The 26,711-nt window shown below is 40.5% G+C and overlaps 1 protein-coding gene across 1 annotated transcript in view; it reads right to left on the bottom strand.

The window, feature by feature from the left end:
• The window catches only part of chchd3a (coiled-coil-helix-coiled-coil-helix domain containing 3a), a 303,356-nt gene that overhangs the window by 174,006 nt on the left and 102,639 nt on the right, over positions 1–26,711 (bottom strand). The gene's annotated exons all lie outside the window — the stretch shown is intronic.

Raw genomic sequence — 26,711 nt, 5'->3', positions numbered from 1 at the left:
TATCAGTACTCACAAAACAAATGGCAGACATGGAACCAAGAGAAACCAGTTTCTGCTAAATGTATCAAGTGGATGATCCCACTTGGTCTTCTCCTCAGGTCAGCACATCATAGGTTCCAGTATCCATTCTTTTTGGCACATGCCATATGGTATTATCAGTTATATGCACTGTGAAGGCAACAGGTTCTGTCAACATCCTGGCTGGTGATAGTGTTAAAAACTTACCCAACATCTGGCTGCACTGCCCAGTATATCAGAGCAAAAGATAAGGCTGAGGCAAAAGCTACAATTTTCAGCTACAAGTGCCAAATGGATGACCTATCCTAGCCTCTTCCAAAGGTCCCCAGCATCATCAGATGCCAGTCTTCAGCGAATCTGATTCACTCCAAATGATGTCAACGAATGTCTGAAGGCATTGGACACTTCAAAGGCTACGGGCCTTGACAACATTTCAGCAATAGTACTGAAGATTTATGCTCCAGAATTTGGGTCCCAACAAAGCTGTTCCACTACATCCACAATGCTGGCATCTACCCAGTAAAGTGGAAAACTGCCCAGGTACAGAGGTTAGCACTGCTGCTTCACAGGGACCCGAGTTTGATTCCTGGCTTGGGTCACTGGCGTTCTCCCCGTGTCTGCGAGGGTTTCCTCCCATGGTCTGAAAGACGTGCTGGGTAAAGTGCATTGATCTAAACAGGCGCTGAACTGTGGCGACTAGGGGAATTTCACAGCAACTGCATTGCAGTGTTAATGCACGCCTTACTTGTGACTAATAAATAAACTTTAGGTATGTCAGGCCACAAAAAGCAGGGCAAACTCAACTTCGCCAATTACCAGCTGAATAGTCTAATCTGGATCAGTTAGTACTGATGGAAGAGGGAACCAACAGTGTAATCAAGTGGCACTTAAACAACACACTCACTGATGCTCAGTTTGGGTTTGAAGAGATCCACTCAACTCCTGACCTCTCTACAGTCTTAGTTCAAACACTGTCCTCAATGCTGTTGGGCAAGAGATAGTGGCGTTGAAGAGAAAGGATCTGAGAAAAGTATTCATGCAGGTTTTCACCCAGCATACCATCAAATTCATTTCTGGAATGTGTAACCAATTCATTTAAATATGAGACACCTTCATTTTTTTTTGCATGACCATAGATGTGCATTAAAAAGTCAATTTGTATGCAGCCTACACCAAAACCTCTCAGGTTGCTCAGGGAGAATGTGGGTTCCAACTAGCAATCTCATATTATGATCCATCTGTTTGAATGGTGAATACCCTTCACAGCACCTGAGAATACATAACAGGCTGATGTTATTTGGATGAGACGTTAAAGCAAGGTACCATTTAATTGCCGGGGTGGATGCTGAAGATTTCATGATATTGTGAAAAGGAAATACAATAGATCAGTCAATGCATCCCCCTATCAACAGAAGATTGATTAACTCTTCACTTCATCTGCCATGAATGGGAATTTGCTATTCTCAATTGGTTGCTACTTAATAAATAGCTGCATTTCCCAAAGTAATTCAAAGTTCTAAAACAATCAGCGGGATTCGGCTGGTTGGGGGGAGGCGGGGGGAGGAAAGAATGATACTGGATTCTCTGTCAGAAAGTCAATGCAAATGAGATAGGCTGAATGGCCACCTTCTATACTGTAAGGATTCTATAATAACCCTGATGGTGAAAGGTGCCAGGTAGTGGCAAATATCTCCTTGTATGTTCTTTTCTGTGCATGAAACTAGTTCATTAAAATGCGAACAAAATTGCTTCTTCATCACAAAGGTGCACCACGGCACATTCATAATGGGAATTTCAAATCCGTGCTTTTTGAGTAACAGTAAGAAGTCTCACAACACAAGGTTAAAGTCCTACAGGTTTCTTTGATAGTCTGAGCTTTCAGAGCACTGCCCCTTCATCAGTGGTCCAAAAGCTCATGCTACCAAAGAAACCTGTTGGACTTTAACCTGGTGTTGTGAGGCTTCTTACTGTGTCCACCCCAGGCCAACGCTGGCATCCCCGCATTTTGAATAACAGTTTGAGTTGATATAGGAATATTTCAACTCAGGAAAATAGCAAGAATAGGAACTAATGCCATTGAATTCAAAAAGCTTTGAGACGTTAAAAAGAGACAAAGTGAAGTATAAGAATGAAAAATGAAGAGAAACAAAGCTACTGTCTACAAGCTCACATATGATGCAATAGACGTCCATTCAGCTCCTGATTTGGCAAATTTTGATCAATGCTAATCAGTCCTTCACATGAAGAGCTAACACAACATTGTGCAAGCAAAGACATTGGCATTATTTACTAAATAGCTTGAACCTGTAGTGGAGCAGAAGGGCAGGCTCGAAGGGCTAGATGGCCTACTCCTGCTCCTATTTCTTATGTTCTTATGTTCTTAGAAGTCTATTTTTGCAGAATAAGTTTGAATGGCCAGAATGTTTTTCGGCCAAATTATTTCAAGATTCTTTTTCTAACTACTGTCAAGTAATGCCACATTAGAAAGACAATTGTCACACTGACTGAAGACAGTATAAAGCTGATAACTTCCTGAGTGGAATAGTACCCTGGCTAATATTCTTTCCACACTGTTGATCATGGAATTAGACAAAATGATTCATTTCATTGCAGCTAGTGGGATCTTGGTTTGCACACCAAAAAAAATGTTGCATTCTTTACCTAAATACCAGTAAATATATCTTAAAGAAACTTTCCGCAAAATATTTTGAATGCTTTTGTCGTGGTGCACTATAAAAATGCAAGTCTTTCAAATGCTCAAAGGAAAATTCTGGTAATTTTTTTTGCCACCATCTGGTGGAACTGTTGGAAATTTGAAATTTGGCAATTGCTCAGACTACAGAAGGGCAATTGCTACCCATTAACCCTTTCCTTAAATTTTTACCAGTGAGTTGCTGGATCTCAAATGCTCCACTTGTTGTATGTTCTTTACGTTGTGGGTTTTGATGTTGTATCATTGCCTTAAAACATTTGTCAGATTGCTGCTTTTCTATTAAAGTGTGATGAAATCTCCAATCTGAGAGAACTACACATTAAACTGGAATAACTCCTGCATCTCTTGGTCATTTTTATCAGTAGCAATATGCCCTGTAGAAAGGTCAAGGACCACCTCACAGCTACTTGCTAAGGTGGACTTTTGACTCAACTATGCACACACCATAGTTCTTGGTGCCTGAATTACTGAGCTATTATGGCAGTGTAGCACTCAAGCCCATCAGTGTTGGGGCTGTCCATGAAAATCCTGACACTCCAAGGCCTAAACCACTTCGTTGAGAGACAGATGCCTATACATATTTCCTGTGGGTGTTCATCTTGACAGGGTGGCCCTTGGCCCAATGGCAAGGGGGTTTGAAGACAATTTGAGGGGCCAAGTTCTGCTGTAAAACATGGGCATGATCTGCGCATGATCAAAATGCAATCCACGTCATAGCTGTAGCCTCAAGTAACTGGGCTTCAGTCTCCAACCCTCAGTACTATTTGGCCTACGCGCTTTCTTTCCTGCTCCATTATCTTTAGCTGGAATACCAGTGCATTACTGAATCACTTTTGAACAGCCATCAATAACTCAGGATAAGTTTACAATAATGTACAGTCTTTAAAGTAAAAAGCCAATATAAACACAATGCCACTCGACAGTGGTCCCGTTACTCAAGTGCTATCCCGACAGTAAGATTCCTCCTCTTACTTGTATAATACATTGTGCAGAAGACAGTAGCCTCATTACTGTAGCATCACCACTGTGGATCTACTTGCCTGACATACAAAGTGGTACTCCCTTCAGAAGAGAGGCAGAAGGCAACAGCTAGGAGCACAAGATAACCAAATCTGTTTGATGGTCCAATTGCAATCAAAAGTTAAACAAGTGTGTACTCCATACTTCATGCAATGATGCCCCTATGTCCTTGAACACTGCATAATCCAGTCACAAGCAAGTATTTTGTTCTCTGCTGATAAAAGAAAATCTCAAAATAATGCCTCCAAAACAATTCTTAGTTACTAGCAGGCAAATGAGGATATCCACATTGAATCTGCTCTTTCGATATATGTACAAAACAATCAACAGGCATTAAAAGTTGGGAGGTGAAGTGTTCCCACTTGCGTCAAGCTGGGGCCCAAGTTCTCTTTCAACTAAAAATGACAGTTGCTTTGATTTGCCTATCAACTAAATTAGAATGGTGCTGAATGAATACCATATGAATGAATCATGAATCAAATATAAACCATTAAATGGATAATTTAGCAAATTTCAATAAAGTTATCCGCTTGCCATAAAACCACTAAGTGTCAGAAGATTCAGGCACATTCATTAAGTCCAAACGATTTGAAGCTTCCCTCAGTCTGTAGACCTTCCCTCACCATTCCATGCTGAAAAGAACATAACTTACAAATCCTAATCACCTCATTAAATATAACATTAAACAGGGGTTGAATACTTGAAGACTGGGCAGAATATATATTTTGACAAAGACTGAAAGAGAAGTTTTTTTTAATCTTTCTACTTGTCGACAGGCATGCTCTATCTTTCCAGCATTTTAATATTTTGATATCCACCACCAATTGATATTTTCACCCATATCGATAAACACTAATCAGCCCCAAATCATACAATCCTTACAGCGCAGAAGGTGGTCATTTGGCCCATCAAGTCTGCACCGAACACAATCCCACCCAGATCCTGTCCCCATAACTCCATGCGTTTACCCTGTTAATCCCCTGACACTTGGGTCAATTCAGCATGCCCAACCACTTCGTCTGCACATCTTTGGACTGTGGGAGGAAACTGGAGCAGCCGGAGGAAACTCATGCAGACACAGTGAGAACATACAAACTCCACACAGACAGTCACCCGTGGCCAGAATTGAACCCGGGTCCCTGCCGCTGAGAGACAGCAGTGCTAGCTACTGTGCCACTGTGCTGCCCCAGCACTTGAAATACTTCAAGTTTGCATTAACCCAAACTATTTTGCTACCTTAAACACCTTATTCTTCTGAAAACCTTTCATGTTGTATCTTTAAATGAGATACAAATTTTTAGTGGCTAGGTGGTCTTTTATTCTAACTTGAAGGCACTAAATCCGTGCCTTATCCATGTACTGGATAGTGAACAATTGTGTCATGTTTGGAAACATTTAATCGATACAAGAAAAATAAATGTGCTCCAAGATCAATGTATTTAAATTTATAAGTCATTGATAATAATTCAATGGTTGTCTTCCCTCTATAGCCTCCAGTACTTCCCCTGTGCAGCACCTGTGAAGTTTAACTCATTCACATGATGCCATCCCGTGATCTACACAAACAGATTTCTACTAGAGAATTACTGACTGCAACTCCCTCAACCCATGACATTCAATCTTGAGACACATTTACATTCAAGGAGCCTCACTGATGGCAGACACTGGGGCTTCACGGACCTTTGCAGATATGACTCCTGCAAATATTCTGGCAATCTACTCCTATAACCTAGTAGAAGTCACCCAATTATAAAACTGATAAGGAGTGCATGAACCACTTGGAATACATTTCTCCTGCTCTGATGCAGTAATATGTGGCCTTGCTGCTCAATTGTCCGATCTCATCAGCCCGCCATACCCAACACACCCGAAGGAAAAAAGCCAATGGCACCTCAGAAGCCCTCTTTGCAAAATCACCACTTGAAAATAACAGGCTTCTGTGGATTTGTAACCAAAGTAGTGTCCTCTAGCTGAGAAAAATGCCATTGTGCGTCATGGTTGCATCAGTTCTCAAAAATGCGAGGCCCAAATCACAAAGATTCCAAAAGTAGGGAACCTATTTCCTTACAAGCCGGGTTGGAAATGGATGCAAAACTGGATAGTGGTTTACCATGCTCTTGGCCTGTTCCTGGTCTTTCCACCACATCCTATCACAGTTGCAAAGGGGTGAGCACAGAAGACACCTCCCATACTCATGTCAAATAATTTTAATCCCATTGTTATTTTACTTTTGGTGAAGTCACTTAAAAGATCATGAATGAACACAGCTGTGTGTCTCAGTGTGTCTTAGGTATCACTTGAAATCCTGCTCTAAACCTGCTAGTAAATATTATGCAAGTAAAATGTAGTTCATGGAGAACTCCGCTAAATGAAGCTACATAGTTCTGATTTGTTGTCTTTAATCTGGACAGAGGATTAGAGATGGTATCACTCAAGAATGGTCTACTTGAATGGAGCAGGATTGTTCCCATTCAGGGATTTTTGCACAAAACTTCCAACAAGCGTAAACAGAATAAGAATGTTTCTCATTCATTGCATCCGATCATATCCCTTTCTAACATTCAGCATAGTGTGATTCAGCAGACACAAACCTCAGCATTTTATGCCTGAATGCACCAGTTTTTCATAGATTTGTGTGTCATATCCATTCTACCAAAGATGTTGAAGCAAAAGAACACAACACAATGTTCATCCCTGAAGGGCAGCTATTTTTAACTTCCAAATGAACAAGGGCCATGTTATGATACATTTACCAGTGAACTGTCAGCACCTTTTCACCAGGTGACTGGTTGACTCTGTGCGAGGATGCTTGCCTTTGCAGAAAGTTGTGGAACGCAACCTGTATTTCAAGAAAAATAACACATAATTTACACTGGTACCTCAATTCAGTGTTGACGGAATGCTACACTGTTAGAAGTGTGTTTTTTTCTTCACATATAGATATCAAACCAAGGCCCTGTCCATTTAAATAGATGTTAAAGGTCCCAAGGCACTAGGCAAGAACAGGAGTCCTTCTGTATGTTGATCCAACATACAGATTACCTGGCCACCTACCCTACTCCTGCTTATGGGACCTTTGAGCCTGTAAATTCACTGCAGCATTTTCTGCAGTACAACCATGATTACACCTGTTCAGGTCAATGCATTTAACCAGCACGTCTTTCAGGCTGAGAGAGGAAACCGGAGCACCCGAAGAAAACCCACACAGACACAGGGAGAACATGCAGACTCCGCACAGACTGTGATCCAAGCCAGAAATCAAACCCAGGTCCCTGGCGCTATGAGGCAGCAGTGCTAACCATTGTGCCACACCATTATTGAATATTTCCGGTGTGTTGTTTTTATTAACGCTCTGGTTATCATTTTAACCCAACATATTCTGACTAATATTTATTTATCATGAATTAAATCTTCATTATCCCTCAATAAATACACAAACAACATCACAATTGAAATCTGTTCAATGAGAATATCATACTGCCATTCAATGTGGAAAACAAGGGCTACCAGTTGCCCTGCAACAGCCAGAACTAGCTTAAACCACATGCAGAGCTGAGTTTCAGAAACAGCTGCAAAAAGTAGGACTCATAATATTACATTGCTGTGTCAGAAAATTTAGCAAAGAATGTTCCACTCAACTCGACTTTGCCAGCAAATGTGTGAAAAGTTAATTTGATGCACAAGGCAGGCAGGAAGACAGAGGTGTGTAGTGTCATGGTTCAGTTCCTGAATGAGTCATCCAGAGGCTTGGGCAAATGATTCTGAGACATGAGTTGAAATCCTACCACAACAGCTGAGTAGAATTATAAAATCCCAACAGTGCAGGACTGCCATTCAGTGCATCGAGTCTGTACTGACCACAATCCTACCAAGGCCCTATTCCCGTAACCCCACATATTTACCCTGCTAATCCTCCTAGGACACCAGAGTGAATTTGGCACGGCAATCAACCTAACTTGCACAGCTTTGGACTGTGGGAGGAAACTGGAGCACCAGGAGGAAGCCCACGCAGACATGGGGGGAATGTGCAAACTCCACACAGACAGTGACCCCAGGTCAGAATTAAACCTGCACCCCCGACACTGTGAGGTAGCAGTGCTAATTACTGTGCCACCTAACTTAAACTTGGTCAAGAAGTAAATCTGCAATAGAAAACTAATGAAATAATTGGATTGTCGTTCATGTCCTTCTGAGAAGCAAATCTTCCCTGTGTATCCTGTCTGGCCTACATGTGACGCCAGAGCAAAGCCAATGCGATTAACTTTTCGTTGTCCTCGATGTTGCAGCAAGTCACTGTCTGCGGCCAGTAATAAATGCTGGCCTCATCAGTGACACCAAATTCAAAAAATGAATAAAAACACTAATTTCTCCCCTGATGATGTGCAGTGTGATCGACTCAGCTAATGCTTTACAAAAGCTATTCTTTGTGGTGCCATTTTCTTGGAGGCAGGTATCCGCAAAGCCAGTTCTAGGTTTTTATAATGTACTGTTAAATCTGGCTCCCTTATGCTTGTGCAAACTCAACAACGAAAGAGGCATCCTTATCAGTTAACTGCTGGATTTAGCAATGCAAATAGTGAGAGCTGGTTCATGGGTGCCAGTCTTGGGAATCCAATCTCGAGAAGCATTAATATAAAAGCAGTTAATGAGTTGAATAAAAGGGTCAGGGGTTAAATACATTAGACAGAAAGACACAGCATCATGGGAATTTCATGCACTGCCTATTATATGTCATAATTCTGATCCAAATTAAAATGGCCTTTTGCAAATAAAACAATATTCAACTGACAGTGAAAAAATCTTGATTTTTAACAAATATTTAAAAAATCCCAGGAATAAGTCCAAGCCTATATTCTCATTTCAGAGCAATGATAGTATAAAACTACTCCTCATAAATTAGGTCAGTGTCTTTTTATTCAATTTCATAGATCTATTATTCTTGAAATAATTGCTTATTATGGAAGCTAAGTAAGTCTGTGACTGCTTTTCCTTATCTAATAATGACAAAAAACATTACAATATTTATCAAAAGGCCCAAAATTCCTCACACAATCAACATTACCGATTAACTAGTCATTCAATTAATTTTAAAGTTTCTTTATTAGTCATGAATAAGGCTTACAATAAACACTGCAATGAAGTTACTGTGAAATTCCCCTAGTCACCACACTCTGGTACCTGTTCAGGTCAATACACCTAACCAGCATGTCTTTCAGACTGTTGGAAGAAACTGAAGCATCCAGAGAAAACCCACGCAGACACATGGAGAACGTGCAAACTCCAAACAGACAGTCATCCAAGCCGGGAATTGAACCCAGGTCCTTGGCGCTGAGGGGCACCAGTACTAACCACTGTGTCACCATGTAGTCCAATTTGATGTTTTTTGTCCCTTAATGTACACAATTTTCAGCTGAATTTATAACACTTTATAACAATTATGACTACACTACACAAAAAACTTTTTTTCAGTCCTTCAGAGAACTAAATGGGAAATATTGATAACAGTGATCTGCCCTATTACAGCCAAAACAACACGAAGAAATCTGAGCAGCAGAATCCCCCATCATCAACAATGTGTGCCCAATTTCTACTGAAAACTCAACTGTTTGATGGTACAGCTGAAACTCCGGTGAAGTTCATGAACTCGTGCGCACAAGAAAAACCTTAATTTTCTTGTTGTGAAAGTCTAAGAATTTTTTGTCACTTGGCTGGATGATTTGACTGCCAAAAGCAGGACAAATCCAACTGAGCCAAATACCGCCCCCACAATCTACTCACGGAGTCATCAGTGAAGTGATGGAAGAGATTGTCAACAGCGCTATCAAGCCCATTTACTCATTGGCAGCCTGTTCATTGATGCTCAGGTTGTTTTCCACCAGCGCCGCTCTGCACCTTGGTCCAAACTCAAAAACTGAGGCGACTGTGACTGCCCTTGACATCAGCATTTGGCTGAGGGTGACATCAAGGAGCCCAAGCAAAACCGGAGTCAATGGGAATCAGAGGAAAACTCTCAGGTGACTGGAGTCACACGTAGTACAAAAAGGAGATGGTTGTTGTTATTGGAGGTCACTCATTTCGATTCCAGGATATCGCTGCAGGAGTTCTTCAGGATACTATCCTAGGCCCAACTGACTTCAGTTGCTTCTTTACTGATCTTCGTTCCATCACATCAGAATCAGGATTTTCACTAATTACATAACATTTCGCACCATTTGCAGCTCCCCAGATACCTAAGCAGTCCAGGCCCATATGCAATAGGCTTGGGCTAAGTGGCAAGTACCAATTGTGCCACGCAATGACTATCTCCAACAAGAGAGAATCCTACCATCTTCCCTTGACATTCAATGACATGACCATCACTGAATACCCATCAATCAACATCCTAGTGATTAGCATTAATTAAAGTGCACCAGTCATTTGCGGCTGGTACCAGAACAGGTCACAGGCTGAGAATTAGAGTCATTCAACTCTAAAGCCTATCCACCATATCCAAGAAACAAGTCAGGCGTGCACTGGAATACTCTCCACTTGCCTCGATGAATACAGCTCCAACAACGCTCAAGAAGCTCAACACTATCCAGGATAAACAACCTGCTTGATCAGCCCCACATTCACTCCCTTAAATATTAACTCCCTGCACCACTGACACACAGTGGCAGCAGCGTGCACCATCTACATGATGCATTACAGAAACTCAGCTCCTTGCGATCAGAACAACCTAGAAGCACAAGAGGAGTAGATGCACCGGAACACCACAGGCAAGTTGCCCTCCACACCAGTTGACTTGGAACTATTGCCATTCCTTCACGGGGTCAAAATCCTGGAACTCCCTTCCAAACAGCATTGTGTGCATAACTACACTACATGGTCTGCAAGCAACTCAAGGCGGCAGCTCATCATCACTTTCTCCAGGGCTATTAGAGTTGGGTAATAAATGCTAGCCTAGCCAACGACACCTACAACCCAAGAATAATGTTTTAAAAATTCATCCACCTCCAGGATAACAAATATTTGCCCACTTCACTGAGTATCTGAATGAAATCCATTTCCATAACTGCCCTGCAATAATTGCAAATAAAGTTGATTCTATGAGATTGGAGGCTGCACTTAACCAACCATGATGTGGATATGCCAACGTTGGACTGGGGTAAACACAGTAAAAAGTCTGACAACACCAGGTTCAAGTCCAACTGATTTATTTGATAGTGAACTCACTAGCTTTCGAGGGGTTTCCCTCTTCTTCAGGTGAATGGAGAGTTCTGGCCTCAGTTCTGTCTGAGGCCAGAACTCTCCATTCACCTGAAGAAGAGGGAAACCCCTCAAAAGCTAGTGAGTTTACTATCAAATAAATCGGTTGGACTTAAACCTGGTGTTGTCAGACTTTTTACTGTCTTAACCAACCAGTCAAGTGTTGGTGAACCCAATTTTTGTTCACACAACTATTGAAGTTTTGAGTAAATTCAGGGCAGGGCTCACCTTGACATGATAGCAAAGCAAGAATCTCTCTTCCAGGGATTATCATTCAGCTTTAATATGGTCAGGTTTTTATATGTAATCTTAGAATCACTATGAAATTGAACAACTTTTCCTTGCATTGGGATTTTGTCATACAACCCAAGATAAACATATTTTCTTCATCTGTGGAATAAAATGCATCTACGTTCTAAACTATTCAGGGACTATGAACTGGGTTTACTTTTTTCAGGTAATACAATGGGATTTCTGGTAAACACATCCATATATTTTTTTAAAAAATCAATGAACATTAATATCTCAAAGCAAGGTTTAAAAAAGATCAGGTCATATTGATCTGAAAATCTCATTTTTACAAGTGTCCCCTGAGGGAGTTTCCTTCTTAATGACACTCATTTATCCCAATTTTCCTCCTTTCGATTCAAATATATTGAACATTTATATGCATGAATAAGAACCTTGAGCTATGTATTGCTATTAACCATGTATTTTCATTTCAACATATAAATCACTTACAACAATTTTACCATATGACAGTTCCTCCATACTTATTTTAGTTTTAAATGTTTGCAACACAGCCTTAATTCTATTAGTCTTGATCGTTGTTCAGTCCAACACAGCAGTGAGTTTAGTTCAATGCCTCTGTAGCATAAGGCATTTAAGAAACCAAGCCAGAGTGTAAGTGTAAGTGTGTGGTAATACACTGACACAACTCTTCCAGCCAAAGCAGTTCCAAAGTTGTACTGGTGGCACAAAACAGCTTGAAATGCTTACTCAATTTTGTTTTAATAGTATCAAACCAATTTTTGATTGAGATTTTGCATGTGGTTGATGATAGGATTGGGACATTGACAGAATCAAATTTGTTTATGATGAGATGTTTGGTGTGGTTTGCATGAGACAGAACCAAATTCTTATTTCCTTAGAATGCAGCTCCAGCTGAAGGGAAAGAGACAGGCAATCTCCCTTTTGGTCAATACATTTAAAAGTAGGAATCACGGAAAAACGTGCACTGATCTGACCGGTCACTTGAACTCTTCAAGCCTCTCACCTCCTATATCTTGATTTAACCTGGGAACTCATAATTGGGGAAAAACTATTCTGGCCAGTGCTCCCAGTATACGGGCTCAAACAAAATCAATTACTTTGCTCGGAACACTGAGCGCTCAGAGTTACCACGAACTCGCACATATCTGATTAGTTGAACTTTCCTAATGTTTTGCAGAAAATTCAACTGCTCTGAGGACAGAGAAATAACAGGACATTACTATGTTTTTAACCACTTCAAAACACGGGGGCAGGGAGGGGGTGGAGGGAGAAATAACATTATAAAAATGGAAGAAAATTCTTAATATCATAAATAATGGCAATCTTCAGGAGTTTGAGAGCGAACAAAGCTCTAAGGCGGGGCAATTTCCATCCAAACATGCTGGTACAATTGAAAGAAGAGAATAGCAATTCCCTCACCAATAGCTTACAAAACTCATCACAATTGGGGCACATCAAATGGACTGCAAAACAGTGAAATGAACCACTGTTTAAAAACAGAAACAGCATGAGCCCTCAAATAACAGACCTATGAAATGTTCCTTCAATGTGTGTTAGGTTGAATGGCCATGCTAAATTCACCTAGTGTCAGGAAATGAGTAGGGTAAATATGTGTGGTTACAGGCATGAGGGCTGGGTGGGATTGTCATCAGTGCAGACTTGATGGCCCCAATGGCCTCCTTCTCCACTGTAGAGATTCTATGATTCTATGTGAAGAAACTTTTGAGATTTTGATGGGGACGGATAATCCAAGGAATCATATTCCAGGACAGGCTCTTAGGGGAGAGGGTACAGAAAAGATTTACCAGGATGTTGCCTGGCATGGAGGACATTAGCTAAGAGGAGAGGTTGGAGAAATTTGGTTTGTTCTCACTGAAACGACAGAAGTTGAGGGGCGACCTGATAGAAGTCTATAAGGTTATGACAGGCTTGGGCAAAGTGGATAATCAGAAGTTTTTTCCCCAGGGTGGAAGAGTCAATTACTAGGGGGCATAGGTTTAAGATGCGAGAGGCAAAGTTTAAAGGGGATGTACAAGGCAGGTTTTTTTTTGCACAGAGTGATAGTGCCTATTAGCTACTTTTCATAGTCATAGAACCCTACAGTGCAGAAAGAGGCCCATCAAGTCTGCACTGACCACATTCCCACCCAGGCCCTACCCCCATATCCCTACATTATTTTACCCGCTAATCCCTCTAACCTAAGCATTCTAGTACACTAAGGGGCAATTTTAGCATGGCCAATCAACCTAATCTGCACATCTTTGGACTGTGGGAGGAAACCGGAGCACCCCGAAGGAAACACGTGCAGACACGAGGAGAATGTGCAAACTCCACACAGACAGCGACCCGAGCCGGGAATCAAACCCAGGTCCCTGGAGCTGTGAAGCAGCAGGGCTAACCACTGTGCTATCGTGCTGCCCACTGTGCCGCCCACTTTTAAGGGGCGTCTTGACAAATACACGAATAGAATGGAAATAGAGGGATATGGTCCTCAGAAGGGTAGGAGACTTCAGTCAGGCAGCATGGTCGGTGCAGGCTTGGAGAGTTGAAGGGCCTGTTCTTGTAATTTTCTTTGTTCTTTGAGATTCGTAGCAGGGATTGAAATAGGCAGGTGTGACTCAGCAGTTTACTGGATTTTGTTGAGTGACTTCATTTCACTAACATACGGTATTCAGAACTGCTCAGAGCTAAGCAAGATTAATGGTAGAGAATATGAAACTTTAGTTTTCAACCATTATTAAAGCAATGAGTATCAATTTGTCAAGCATACGAATGCCTGATTTAATCAGCCCTCATCCTGGATTATGGCCATTAAGAAAGTACACACCGAATGAGAACATAATTGTAGCCCCCTTGAGAGCAGAATAGTCTGCTGGCGTTCAGGCACTGGTGGTTGAGGGAGTGAGAGGGTTGGATTGGATAATGTTGCACCTTAATACTAGCCAGAAACTAGGTGTTTTTTTTAATTCATTTGAGGGATGTGGCCATTGTTGGCGAAGCCAGCAATTGTTGCCCCTTCCTGATTGCCCTCGATAAGGTGGTGGTGAGCTGCCTTCTTGAACTGCTGCAATTCATGTAGTGTAAGTGCATCCACAGTGCTGTTAGGGAGGGGGTTCCAGAGTTTTAACCCAGTGATGGTGAAGGATCAGCAATATATTTCCAAGACAGGATGATGAATGATTTAGATGAATGACCACCTTCCAGGTGGTAGTGTTCCACGCATTTGCTGTCCTTACCCTTCCAGATGTTAGTGGTCGTGGGTTTGGAAGGTGCTATTTAAGGAATTTTTCTGAATTCCCGTCTGTAGTTTGGGGATGGTACACTGCTGCCACTGTGTGTCCATGGTGAAGGAAGTGAATGTTTATGGATGGGGTACCAATCAATTGGGCTGCTTTGTCTTGGATAGCATCTTTTGGGTCTTTTTCCAGTTGGCAAGATGCAACTAGTGGGGTGCCACAGGGTTCAGTCCTTGAGTGCTAACTATTTACAATCTATGTTGACATGGGTACAAGGACAGAAGGTACTATAGCCAAATTTGCAGATGACATAAAATAAGTGGGATAAGAAGTTGCAACAAGGAAATGAGAAATTTACAAACGGACATAGATAAGTTAGGTGAGCAGGCTAGAATGTGGCCAATCGAGTTTAACATAGTTAAATTATCCATTTTGGTTGGAAAAATGGAAAGGCAACTTATTATCTAAGTGGGGAGAGAGTTAAGGGTGCTTCAGTGAAGAGGGATCTGGGCATCCTTGTGCGTGAGTTGTAGAAAACTTCAAGTAATAAGAACAGCAAATGGAATTTTGCCTTTTTTATAGCTAAAAGAAAAGAGTATGAAATAAGGAAGTGTTGCTGCAACGATATAAACCACTGATGAGACTGCATCTGCTGTACTGAATACAGTTTTGGTCCCCTTATTTGAGGAAGGATGAAGTGGCATCGGAGGCAGTTCAGACGAGGTTCCTGAGAATAATTCCAGAGTTGAGGGATTTGTCTTATGAAGAGAGATCGAGTAGTGTAGGCCTTTACTCTCTAGAATTTTAAAGAATGAGAGGAAATCTAATTGTGAGGCAATCTAGAACAAGAGGTCACAGTTTTAGGATAAGGGGCAGCAGATTTAAAACAGAAACGAGGAGAAATTACTTCTCTCAAATGCTCAGGAATCTGTAGAATTGAATACCCCAGAATGCTGAGGATACCAAGTAATTATGAGGAAATGGACAGATTTTTAATTAATAGTGGGTTGCAGGGTTGAGGAGAAAGGGCAGAAAAGTGAAGTTGAGGTCAAAAAGTGAGCAAAAAGGAATGGAGAATAAAATAAAAACAGAAAGAAAGTGATTTTTTTTGGAACTGGATGATGACTATGATGTTCTGAGAAATTCTCTTGTGCTAATTTATGTAAATAGCTGTACTTATGAATATCAGAAGGACTACATATTTGCTGTGCAGACAATCACACTTAATTTCACATGAAGCTAATCTATTTGATTCCATCATATTAGTCTCTGAAACATCTTGACAAGAAGCAGAAAGCTTTAAAGCTTCAACAGATAAAAAACAGTTTATAAACCTGGAATAATTTCTTCCAATAATTATCAACATGGTGCTTCCCTCCCCCTTCCATTTTTTTAACCCTGCTCTCTGGTGTATGAAGTCAGAAACTAATTTGCAGTTTTCATCAACACTGATTGCCAACGTCATCCGTCATCTTCCTGAAGTTTTTCATTAAGAATACCAGGCAGGAACACTGCGCATCATGTCTTTGTTATACAGTCAATCCCACTTAAATTCTGTTCTGGTAACTGCCTTTTCCTTTGTCTAATTCATTAGCTATTCATTATCTCAGGGTTCAGATTGAAGGAGTCTGTGACTCAAGTTCTCACACGGTTCGTTTTGCTGGCATTTGGACCGTATCAAATTTGAGTCACAGTTTTGCTAATATGATGAAATTAATTACAGTATCAACTTCCCCTCAAAAAACGGTGAATGCAATTGAATAAATTATGCAGGTAAAAGATTTTTTGGGAAGAAATTGTGTGTTTGTGCAGTCTACCTTGCAATTCAAGTGCATTGAATTGTTTTTATAAGCAACAAGCAGAAATTATTGACCTAGCAACAAGAATATGGTGGATGCAAAAGTGATAACTAGCATAAAACCCTGGAACCAAACATGTATCACAAAATATCTCCATCTGTTTATCTTCTAGGTTACTCAAGTCAGTACTTTTTACTGAATGCTAATAGATGTGACAATAATAAATCAAATCGAAGTTTTTGTTTCAGTGGCCTTGTCTGGAAGACCAGCTGAAAGTTCACATGTTATATAATCTGTTACTGCCAATTTAAGCTCCCATTTCGATAAGACAATGTAGCATCTTTCATGGAAGCAAATAATTAATGCCTGTATAATTTCTTATAAATTTCTTATAGAACCACTTTTTCATAAAATTCAGATATTCTTACAGAAGGAATTTGGCAAGTCCAGCCTTTAGCCTTGCCTTCTGAATATAGTTCATTATTGCTGTCTTCTGAGCTTTCTGGGTTTACAATTGGCCATGTGGGAAGCAATATTTCAATGAAATTATGGCCAATGAAGTTACAACACTATTTGTTGTAAATTGAAAAAAGTCCAAAAGAACACCCCTGACAACCTGCACAATAAAGTGTCAGTTGAGACCAAGACAAGTAGCAAAACATTAAGATCTCTTATGCTGTGCCCCTCCCAAAGAGATGAACTGTTGCTTTCCATAAAATCGTATTCTAAAATTATTGATCTTCAACACCTGAACTACTATGCTATAACTTCTTAGCTCTCTGTTTTGGTTTTTGTATCTTTGTCATTGGGAAAAGTGAACTAATGCAAATAGTCTTCAATGTTGTGCAACATGGCAATAGGCGGGAATGTGGATTTAAGGCCACATTCAGACCTGCCATGATTTTGCTGAATGGCAGAGCAGGCTTACTGAGCCAAACAACCTACTCCTTGCTCCTATTTATTACGTGCGCTACAGTTAATTTCCACTTAATCAATCCTGTTGCTACCACTAAAAACATGGTCCTGCAGCAAACAGTTTCTCCGCTGTTAAACAGTGCCAAATGCTCGCTGGAAGGTATAGGTGAAAAAAATATTTTGCTGGATGAGCATTAACATCTCAAATCTGCTCTTTTTTATTTCAATTGTAGAGCATGACGGAATTTTCAACACAAAAATTGCATGTCCCACATCATATTTCACTGAAATCCAGCTGGTAACAACATAATTGTTGACATTTGTTTTTACTGCATAACCTTGCACGTCACTTCTTTTACCGAAAACTAAAATTTGTTACAGTAAAAGGTAACGATAACGTTGCCAGAGTCCCAGATGACCGACTGGAGGCTGCCCTCCCCTTTCAGGGAGGGGGCTGACTGGTGGCAATTTAACCTGAGGATTGCCATACCTCAGGTGAGATGCAAGGTTGAAAAAGTAGGACTTTCATGAATAACTTCAGCTGGTATGGGAATTGAACCCACATTGGCGATGTCACTTTGCATCATGGACCAATCGCCCAGCCAACTGAGCGACACAGACTGACTGTCACACGTGACAGTAACAGCTAATTAACAACAATACCACAGTGCAAGGGACCTAATATACGTGAACACAAATTAAGGACCTAACATGTCAATCTAATTTTATACTCTGACCAAGTCAATATAGAGGTATACAGATACAGCATATAATAATAAAAAAAATGGAATGTTGGCATTTATTGCAAAAGGAATGGAGTATAAAAGTAGAGATGTGTTGTGCAATCATGTAGGGTATTGGTGAGACCACATCTGAAGTACTGTGTCCATTTTTGGTCTCCTTCTTTGAGGAAGGATGCGGCGATATTGCAGGCGGCTCAGAAGAGGTTCACCAAATTGATTCCGGGGATGAAAGTGTTGACATATGAGTTGGTGTACACCATTGACTTAACAGTTTGGGCTTGTTCTCGCTGGAGTTTAGAAGGATGAGAAGCAATCTGATTGAGGTATATAAAATAATAAAGGGGATTGATAAAGTAAACGTAGACCAAATGTTCCCCCTTGTGGGGGAGTCTAGAACAAGAGATATAGGTTGAGGCTCGATACATTTAAAACTGAGAGGAGAAGGGTGATGAATTTGTGGAACTTGCTGTCCCATAGTGTGGTGGAGTCTGAATCAGTAAATGGTTTCAAGAGGAGATAAATATATCTATAGTTAAAAAAAAATGGGATACAGGGAATAGGTAGGGAGGTGGATTGGAGATCAGGAAGAGGGTCAGCCGTGATCTGATTGGTTGATGGAGCAGGCTTGACGGGCTGAAATTTGTCTACTTCTGCTCCTAATTCCTATGTTCCTATATCATGTTTATGTGGATCTCCCATATAGTGATGCCGAGGAAGCCTTGTGAAATATTCATCTGTCAGCTTGGCTCGGTTGGTAGCACTCTTCTTGGAATCAGAAATTCCTGCTTTCAAGCTGGCTTGAACATATAAACTAGGCTGGCACTTTACTGTGCAGTTCAGCAGAGATGCTGATTTTTGGGCCAGACATTAAATCAAAGTCCTCTCTGTTCAAGTAAATAAAACAGAGGCCATAACACTGTGTACAAGAGCACAGAGCCCTCTTGGTGTCTATGGAAGCAGTCTCCCTCAACCGAGAGAGACCGGTCACTGATTTGTTGTTGCTGTTTCTGGGAACTTGGTGTGCACAAATTGATTGCTGTTTTTCTTACATAACAACGACTGCAATTCAAAGCATAATGAATTGGCGTCTGATGTGCTCTGGAATGCCAACTACACTATCTTTGCACATCTCACATGTAATTGCTTCATAAGCGCAGAAAGATGCATACTCAGGGTCATATTAGAGCCTTCTCTCGTAGAAGAATGTTTCAGATTGCTCCTGAGGCACGTCCAATCAATTAGCCGGGATGGTTGTCTAATAATATTCCAACACTTGAAATTTGACTGTTTCACCCTCAAAACTAGGGTCCGTCACACACTTTGAGCAGATTTCAAATTTAGGGACTTGTGCAAGAACCAGTGAGAAAATGTTGATTTCCTTTTGATTAGAACTCCCTTATACTGCAAAAGCTCTTGGAGTGCAGTTCTGTATACTTCTTGTGCGCTGATGTGCAGGACAGCTTCGTGCTCAATGCTAGATCTGCATGTCAGACAGAGAGAAGCTAGACAGCTGAGATGGTGCAAGAAAGGTGACGGATGCCAAGAAGTGGAGAAGATGGAACAAATCCAGCTTAAAAAGATCAACACAAAGTAAAAATTGGGAAAAGTTGGAAGATCGAACAAAATGGCTTGTTGCAGAGATTATACACAGGGCACTAAATGTAAAAAATCAGTCTGAAAATACAAATGACAAAGAAACAAAAATCTGCATAAAGCCATTAGAAATATGGTGAGGCAGGCAGCACACTTTGGATACAACAAAATTCAGTTGGATCATAGATTTGGGACGCTTCCCCTTTTTGCCAGGAGAATAATGCTCCCACTGAGAAAAATAAACACTCTTCTCTGAAACACAGGCTAGTATGATGCTCTTTGTTGGTGGTTCTGCACTGTTTAATATCAATACTTTTCTAACCTGTCTGAATAAGGGGTGCCTGAAAATGATGACACACACAGGATCTCATTCACAAAACAGCTAAATGATGTATTGGGAAGATTTCATGTTGCTACTCTCCAAGGGTAAAATCAAATGATGCAAGGGCATCTTTAAAATGCAGCCTCAGCTATTCAAATGAGAACTGATAAAAAAAAGGCAGAAGTAGTAAGCAGGCCCAAGTCACTTGTGCCAGTCTATCTGGCCCCCAACAAACAAAGATAAACGAATATCATGGCACCTATGGAATGGTCTTAAGACTCCTAAAATTTATATATCACATTTTAAATTACACTTAAACACCACACACTGATAATGAAGTACTAGATACGTGTGTACAGTTACTGATCAGAATACCAAGAGACCAAGTATGTTCCCAGGTGACTGGCATCCCCCCTCCTTTGTTAAGTCACATAAATGCCACTTAGCTGCAAAGCAAGCTTGGCTGCATGTGTTCTATAGCAACACGTTCCACGCGAGATGTGTGCACTGCTCTGCTGAGCCAGAGAGAATTCCTGAGCAGAACTCCATGCAGCCACAACAGCATAACGACCACCAGACATCGAGCTCATCTTCAAGTTCACGAGGCATAGCACCATCTGCTGCTCTTTGCAGACGCCTCTTCGCTACGAAGACGAATGCTGTCTATTACAAAGAATCATTTACTGACACATTTGCAGAGCAATAAGTCCCCAGAAAATTTAATCCCTCCAGCATGTGGCCTGTTTCTGTTAATTGGGTTGTTCATCATAGCAGCCGAGCCTCCTCAATTCAGTGACACCTTGATCCCGGTGATGCTGGGATCTGTGAATTCACATTTTGTTCTCAACCGCAACATCAGCGTCAACAAGGCTCCTTCAACGCCACAACATAGTTACGGAGAGAACTGTTGAGGCATTAAAACACAAGCTAACAATTCGTTGACATGAACCGTACCCCTGAATTTTTATGAGTGACGAAAGCTAAATTCTTTATCAATAGAAATTCAGCTGGGCTGCGGGAAAGGTGTCAAAAGTACTTGGTGTGAAATATGAAATTGACTTCTTCAACCCTATGGTATCCCAGGTCAATACTTACTTTGATTTTCCTAATACGCTGAACATCATTCAACAGTGACAAACACTGCATTTACAGTGGAAGCTTTACTATAACAAAGTGCATTCCTCTGGTCTTCGCACAAATGCCATTCTGCTAAATTATGAGGTTTATAATGTAGCAATGGCCTTCTCACTTTGATGGGCATAAAATTCAATTGGGGGTGGAAGGGTGGATCTGAGAAGGACAGAAATGCTGGCAAAATATTTTTTTAAAATACTGTCAAGTAATATGGAGTTAAAATGCTGTAGACCTTGGTGTTAAGAAAAATGTCCGATTTCAACACTTAATTATGTTTGAACGCCCGACAGTAATTTTTTTTTATGAGCACACAATTAAAGAGGGCAACTTAGGAAGTAACTGCTATAAAATGCAAATGAATCATTGGAATATTTTCAAAAGCCAACAGAGCTAATGATCAAAATGACCAATATACACTTCCAACCACAGTTAGGATTGGATCCTGCGCTCAAACTAGATGGTAACTACAATCTTCAACACTACAGTATTGTTTACAGATTTGTGCTTAGAATAATGTTCCCCATATATTTTGCACTTGAGTTTCAAAGGGCAACGCAGCATAGAAGTCGGATGTCGGTCAAGTGAAACCATTTTATTTCCCATTCTTAACAGACGAAGATTTTAGAAAACCAATGACAGTTTGATAAATTATTTGACCTATTTTGTGCTCATGATGCCTGATTGAAAGTTTAAGACATTATCAAACATCAAATTGTTTAAAAAGTTACTTGCCTCATTCGAGCAATAATTCAATCATACCAAACAGATGATAATCTCCTCTCAACAAAATGAATTTAGATGCACCTTTCGCATAGAAAATTAAAAGGTGCTTCAAAGAAACACAACGACAACAAAAATGGATCTGAAGAGCCATTTGGAGGGACGACTAAAAACTTGGTCAAAGGAAGAGACTAGCTTATTGGTAACAAAGGGCGGCAAGGACATTGGGCCAAAGGGCCGGTTTTCATGCTGTAAACCTCCGATTCCAAATGCGTTCAAATTAATGTTTCAATTGAGGACAGGGAGGTGGATTGTAGTGTGATGATACTTTGCTATTGATATATTTTCTGTTTGTGGGGAAAATGCTTTAAGATTCAGCGTTTTGCTACAGTCAGTTTGTCTGGAAACAGCAGGTGCTGGAAAGCAAGATAATTAGTCATTTTAGCCATGTAAGTGTTTATAAGCAAAAGTTTAATGAGTTTTCATTTACAAAGAAGAGGACCTTTGGGGTATTTTGTTGGTTGAAGTGATGTAAAGGTGAGTTAGGTTTATAAGGTCATATAGTTGTGTAATACTAGAAATGGGAGGAGCAAGGTTTGTTGCTAAGAAAAATAGCTTTCTAAGTTCAGTTGCTGGAGGCAGCAGTTTAAAGATAGCAACCTGTATGCTGTTCTCTCTCGCTCTATAAATTCTCTCTGGAAGCTCCAAAGCTGTTAACAAAGGTGAAAGCAAGTATACCTGGATTTGCCAACTAACTTAAAAGTGGGGTTTAAGACTGTAAGAGAAATATTGCTTAATTGGAACTGAATAGTAATCAGTTAGAAGTTAAGAGTTTGTTCCTTTTCATATTTTAAGATTGGTCAATAGTTAAGAATTAAACAGTTTCATTTTGTTGGAGGTACATTTAAACGGTGTTATGAATAAAGCTCATTTTGATAAGATGATCCTTGATTTATTAGTGGACTCACTCCTAAGGTGAAACATCCTTTCCTCAGATTTATGCCAAAAAAAATTGTTGGGGTCTAGTTTGACTTCATAACATATCTTGGGGCTTCTGATCTGGCATCCAAACAGTAAACATGATAGCCTAAGATGAGGCAAAGGAAAGGGGTTACATAGGAGGTCATTGCAGAGTTCATGCAGGGGGAGTGGGCCTGGAATAATTACAATAGTAAGGAGATGCAAGATCATGAAAGGATTTAAATACTTCACAAAAATGTTAGATTGCAAGCACTGGGTGACGAGGGGTAGTGTAAGGCAGGGATAGATGAATGGAATGTCACCTGAAGACTGTTGGAGGTTGGTTGGAGGTTGGAGAATCGACAATTGGAGGTTGGTTGTAAAAGCCCAGGAATCAAAGTCTGGAGGTGAATTACTATGGGAATCAATTTCAGCCAAAGTCAGGCAGAGGCAGTAAGTGGACACAGGCATCAATGAAATGGAGGTAGTCAGTTTTGCGATGAACAAAAACTGGACAGGAAGTTCAATTCATGGATGAATAGGATGCTGGGATTGCAGACAGACAGTCTCTGTTGTTGTGCAACAAGCAGTATAAATTGAAAACTCTCTCATTACCCTTTTCTTTTGTAAGGAAGGGCACATTACAGAACCAACACAATCCAAAAAGTTAATCGATAGACACTACTAGTCTGATCTTCCAGCCGCACTCACCCCAAAACCAGAAAATCCTACCCAAGTTCAATGTCTTTGGCATCGTTCCCTCTCTGCCCACTATGATTCCTGTGGCGGGCAGGATGGGAAAGTTTGCCCCTTTGTATGGAAATAGGCCAAATAGAACAAGGCAGTCCTCAAGTTTGATTTCCAGTCATCCTTGTGTTAGCTGTTATTCATCAAAGGGACAGTACGGTCAACTGCAGTTGGCCTCAACGCACTTAGTAGTGAAGAAATGCTTTGGCAGTTATCTCTCTTGGAAGATATCCATGTGGATAAGTTAACGCAATGCTGTGGTTTTGTCCAGAGTTCATCAGCCCACCGACACTGCCTAAGCTTAAAAATGAAAGAAAAAATAAATAAATCCAAAAAAGTACCATTACTCTTAATTTATGATTTTTTAAAAAATATAAAGTTGAGCAGCTCAATGATTCAGATTTTTGGAGCCTTCCACATGCCATTGAATGAGGATTTGGATTGCCAGCTTTGGCTAACTTAAACGCTGGGTTCCAAGAGCAAACCGTGTTTCTATGATGAAATACGGAGAAAAAATACAGAGCTTTGGCACAAAAAACATCACTTTCCCAAGATTCATCTTTCATAGAATCACAGAACCCTACAGTGCAGAAAGAGGCCCTTCAGCCCATCGAGTCTGCACTGAACACAATCTCACCCAGGCCCTACCCCCATATCCCAACATATTATACCCACTAATCCCTCTAACCTACACGCCCCTGGACACTTAGGGGCAATTTCTTAGCATGGCCAATCAACCTAACCCGCACATCTTTGGACTGTGGGAGGAAACCGGAGTACCCGGAGGAAACCCACGCAGGCACGAGGACAATGTGCAAACTCCACACAGACAGTAACCGGAGCCGGGAATCGAACCTAGAACCCTGGAGCTGTGAAGCAGCAGGGCTAGCCACTGTGCTACCGTGCCGCCCTTTGAGTTTGCATATGATTGAATCTGCATATGTTTCATTATATATTACTATTGAGCAAATACATGGACCTGCATTGTCCAGCGTTTCACTTCTTGCAAAAGGCAGTCTCATTTTTTTGTTAATTTTATTTGTGATTATTGTACCTTTAACCTTTCAGGGAATTGAATCATTATTGCGAAGGTGCTCATTATTATGCACATTCTCAATAATTTTATTTGAAAACAGGAACCACAGCATAGGGGATGTACCACAAGGGTTTCACTATTATTCATTAACTTATTAAAATATTGCAGTTGAATCAAGTACATTAATGGCACCAGTTGATGAATCATGTCAAACTAAACAAGTTTTTAACCATTATTGTCAAAGAAAAATAAACCACTGTAAAAATCATAACTACAAAATGAATTTAACACACCATTGGCAGCCCAAAGTCATTGTATTACAAATGCAAAATTGTTACCAGAGTCGAGGAAAGCAAAGTGACAATTTGTTCTTTTGCGTACGCTCTTGATCCAACTTTTCCTTCTTTCTTTTATTTCTCTTTCTGCATCGGATTTGAAATTTAATTCACTCCCTCTCATTAACGCTTGCTTCTATGTCCTTGTGTCATTTATTTCTCAAAACATTCAATCTGATTTGTTCAGGAAATCCAGTTGGTGGTCCTGTTCACTCAGATCCCAGACGCCTGGTTTACTCACTGCAAGATGATCACTTCACACTTTCAGTAATTTACTGGGCAGATATGTATTGAGCTGATGGATTCTGGGGCAAGTCTAACTGATAACTCCAGCAAAATTTGGTTCCTTATTCTGAAATGTAAAACATTTCTAACCAACTTAATGGACACCGTCATAGATGAGCTCTAATCTAAAATCAAGTTAACTATCATGCTAGTTTGATTTTGTTTGTTTGTATACTGCAAACACGTAACTGAGCTAAGGCACAATAACTCTTTGTACCCAATTACTAAATTGTGAAGCAGAACATGTTCAATGCACTCCACAGTTCCTTCTACGTTCTGTACTTCAGCAGGTGCCCAAGATGATTATCTCTGCATCACTGAAAATATTTGAGTTCTCTGAACCTAGTATCAAAACCTTACTGCCAATTAATGACAGATTGCTGACTCTCTTATGCAGTGCATTCAAGTTCACTGGAGCTTATGCTAACGAGAGATGATTCAAATTTATTTAATTTTCCACCAATAGCCCATCTGTCTCACAGAAACTTGAGCCATATTTAAGAGTTAAAAGGATAATGTAATGCCTTGGTATATTTCTTCATTGTATCGCAGAGCCAAAGAAAAAAAAGCGTTTTCGCTTTGCAACATATGGTCAGTTATTTTACCCAAATCGACATGACAACTTGAGGTGCATTTTGATGTCCAATCAGGAATTGTTCAGCTCATTTTTCAACTGGCCTCATTCAGAATGAAAAAGTAACAACTCTTCCCCCATAGTTAATCAAATTTCTAGTTTTAATTTAGTATTGCCTTTCAAAAAAATTAGTTCTAACGCATCTTACATCTTATGTTAAAGTTTATTTATTAGTGTTGTAAGTAGGCTTACATTAACACTGCAATGAAGTTACTGTGAAAATCCCTTAATTGCAACACTCTGGCGCTCCCCCCACCCAATTCCGGCATCTCCACACCATGACTACCGTAGACACCACAAACTGCCAGCTCCAAGTGAAGATGATCTCCAAGAAGATCACCTGTGTGGGTACAGAGGGGAATTTAGCATGGCCAATGTACCTAACCAGCACTGTGGGAGGAAACCGAAGCAACCAGAGGAAACCTGTGCAGAGAAAGGAAAGAATATGCGGACTCCATACAGAAAGTGACCCGAGCCGCTCAAGTTACTATTTTGTCTGCGAGTTTCCCACGAGTTGCTCTGAATTGCACCATGCTCTATGTCGAAAGGAACACATTTACCAACAATTCACTGTGCCTGCAGGAGACAAGTTCTTGAATTATCTTATTTTGCAGACAGTTGGTAAAAAAAAACACATTATCCATGAATTACCAACATGGAATTTAGAATCCTGTTCCTTGAACTTTTTCTAATCACTAATGTTTTAGTAACAGTTCTCCAACATTAGCTTACCTTTAACTGATAGGCACCTAAAGTTAACCACCTCCATTTAAAACAAAAACATAGGTCCAAGAGTTGCACAGTGGTCAACAATGTTTCAATGCTGAGTTCTCAATCTCTGGAAAGTCAATACCTACATTTTCAAAAGCTTCATCAGGAGAAACAGCTGAAGGAAAATTGCTGACACCTGATCTTCACCAGAACATGACTCATGCAATTTCTTATCACTTAATGAAGCCTCTTCATCTGGCTTTACATTT

Source organism: Carcharhinus amblyrhynchos, chromosome 19, assembly GCF_965287045.1.
Source record: "Carcharhinus amblyrhynchos chromosome 19, sCarAmb.v2.hapA, whole genome shotgun sequence".
Lineage (NCBI taxonomy): Eukaryota > Metazoa > Chordata > Chondrichthyes > Carcharhiniformes > Carcharhinidae > Carcharhinus > Carcharhinus amblyrhynchos.
This window is presented reverse-complemented; position numbering and strand designations above follow the sequence as displayed.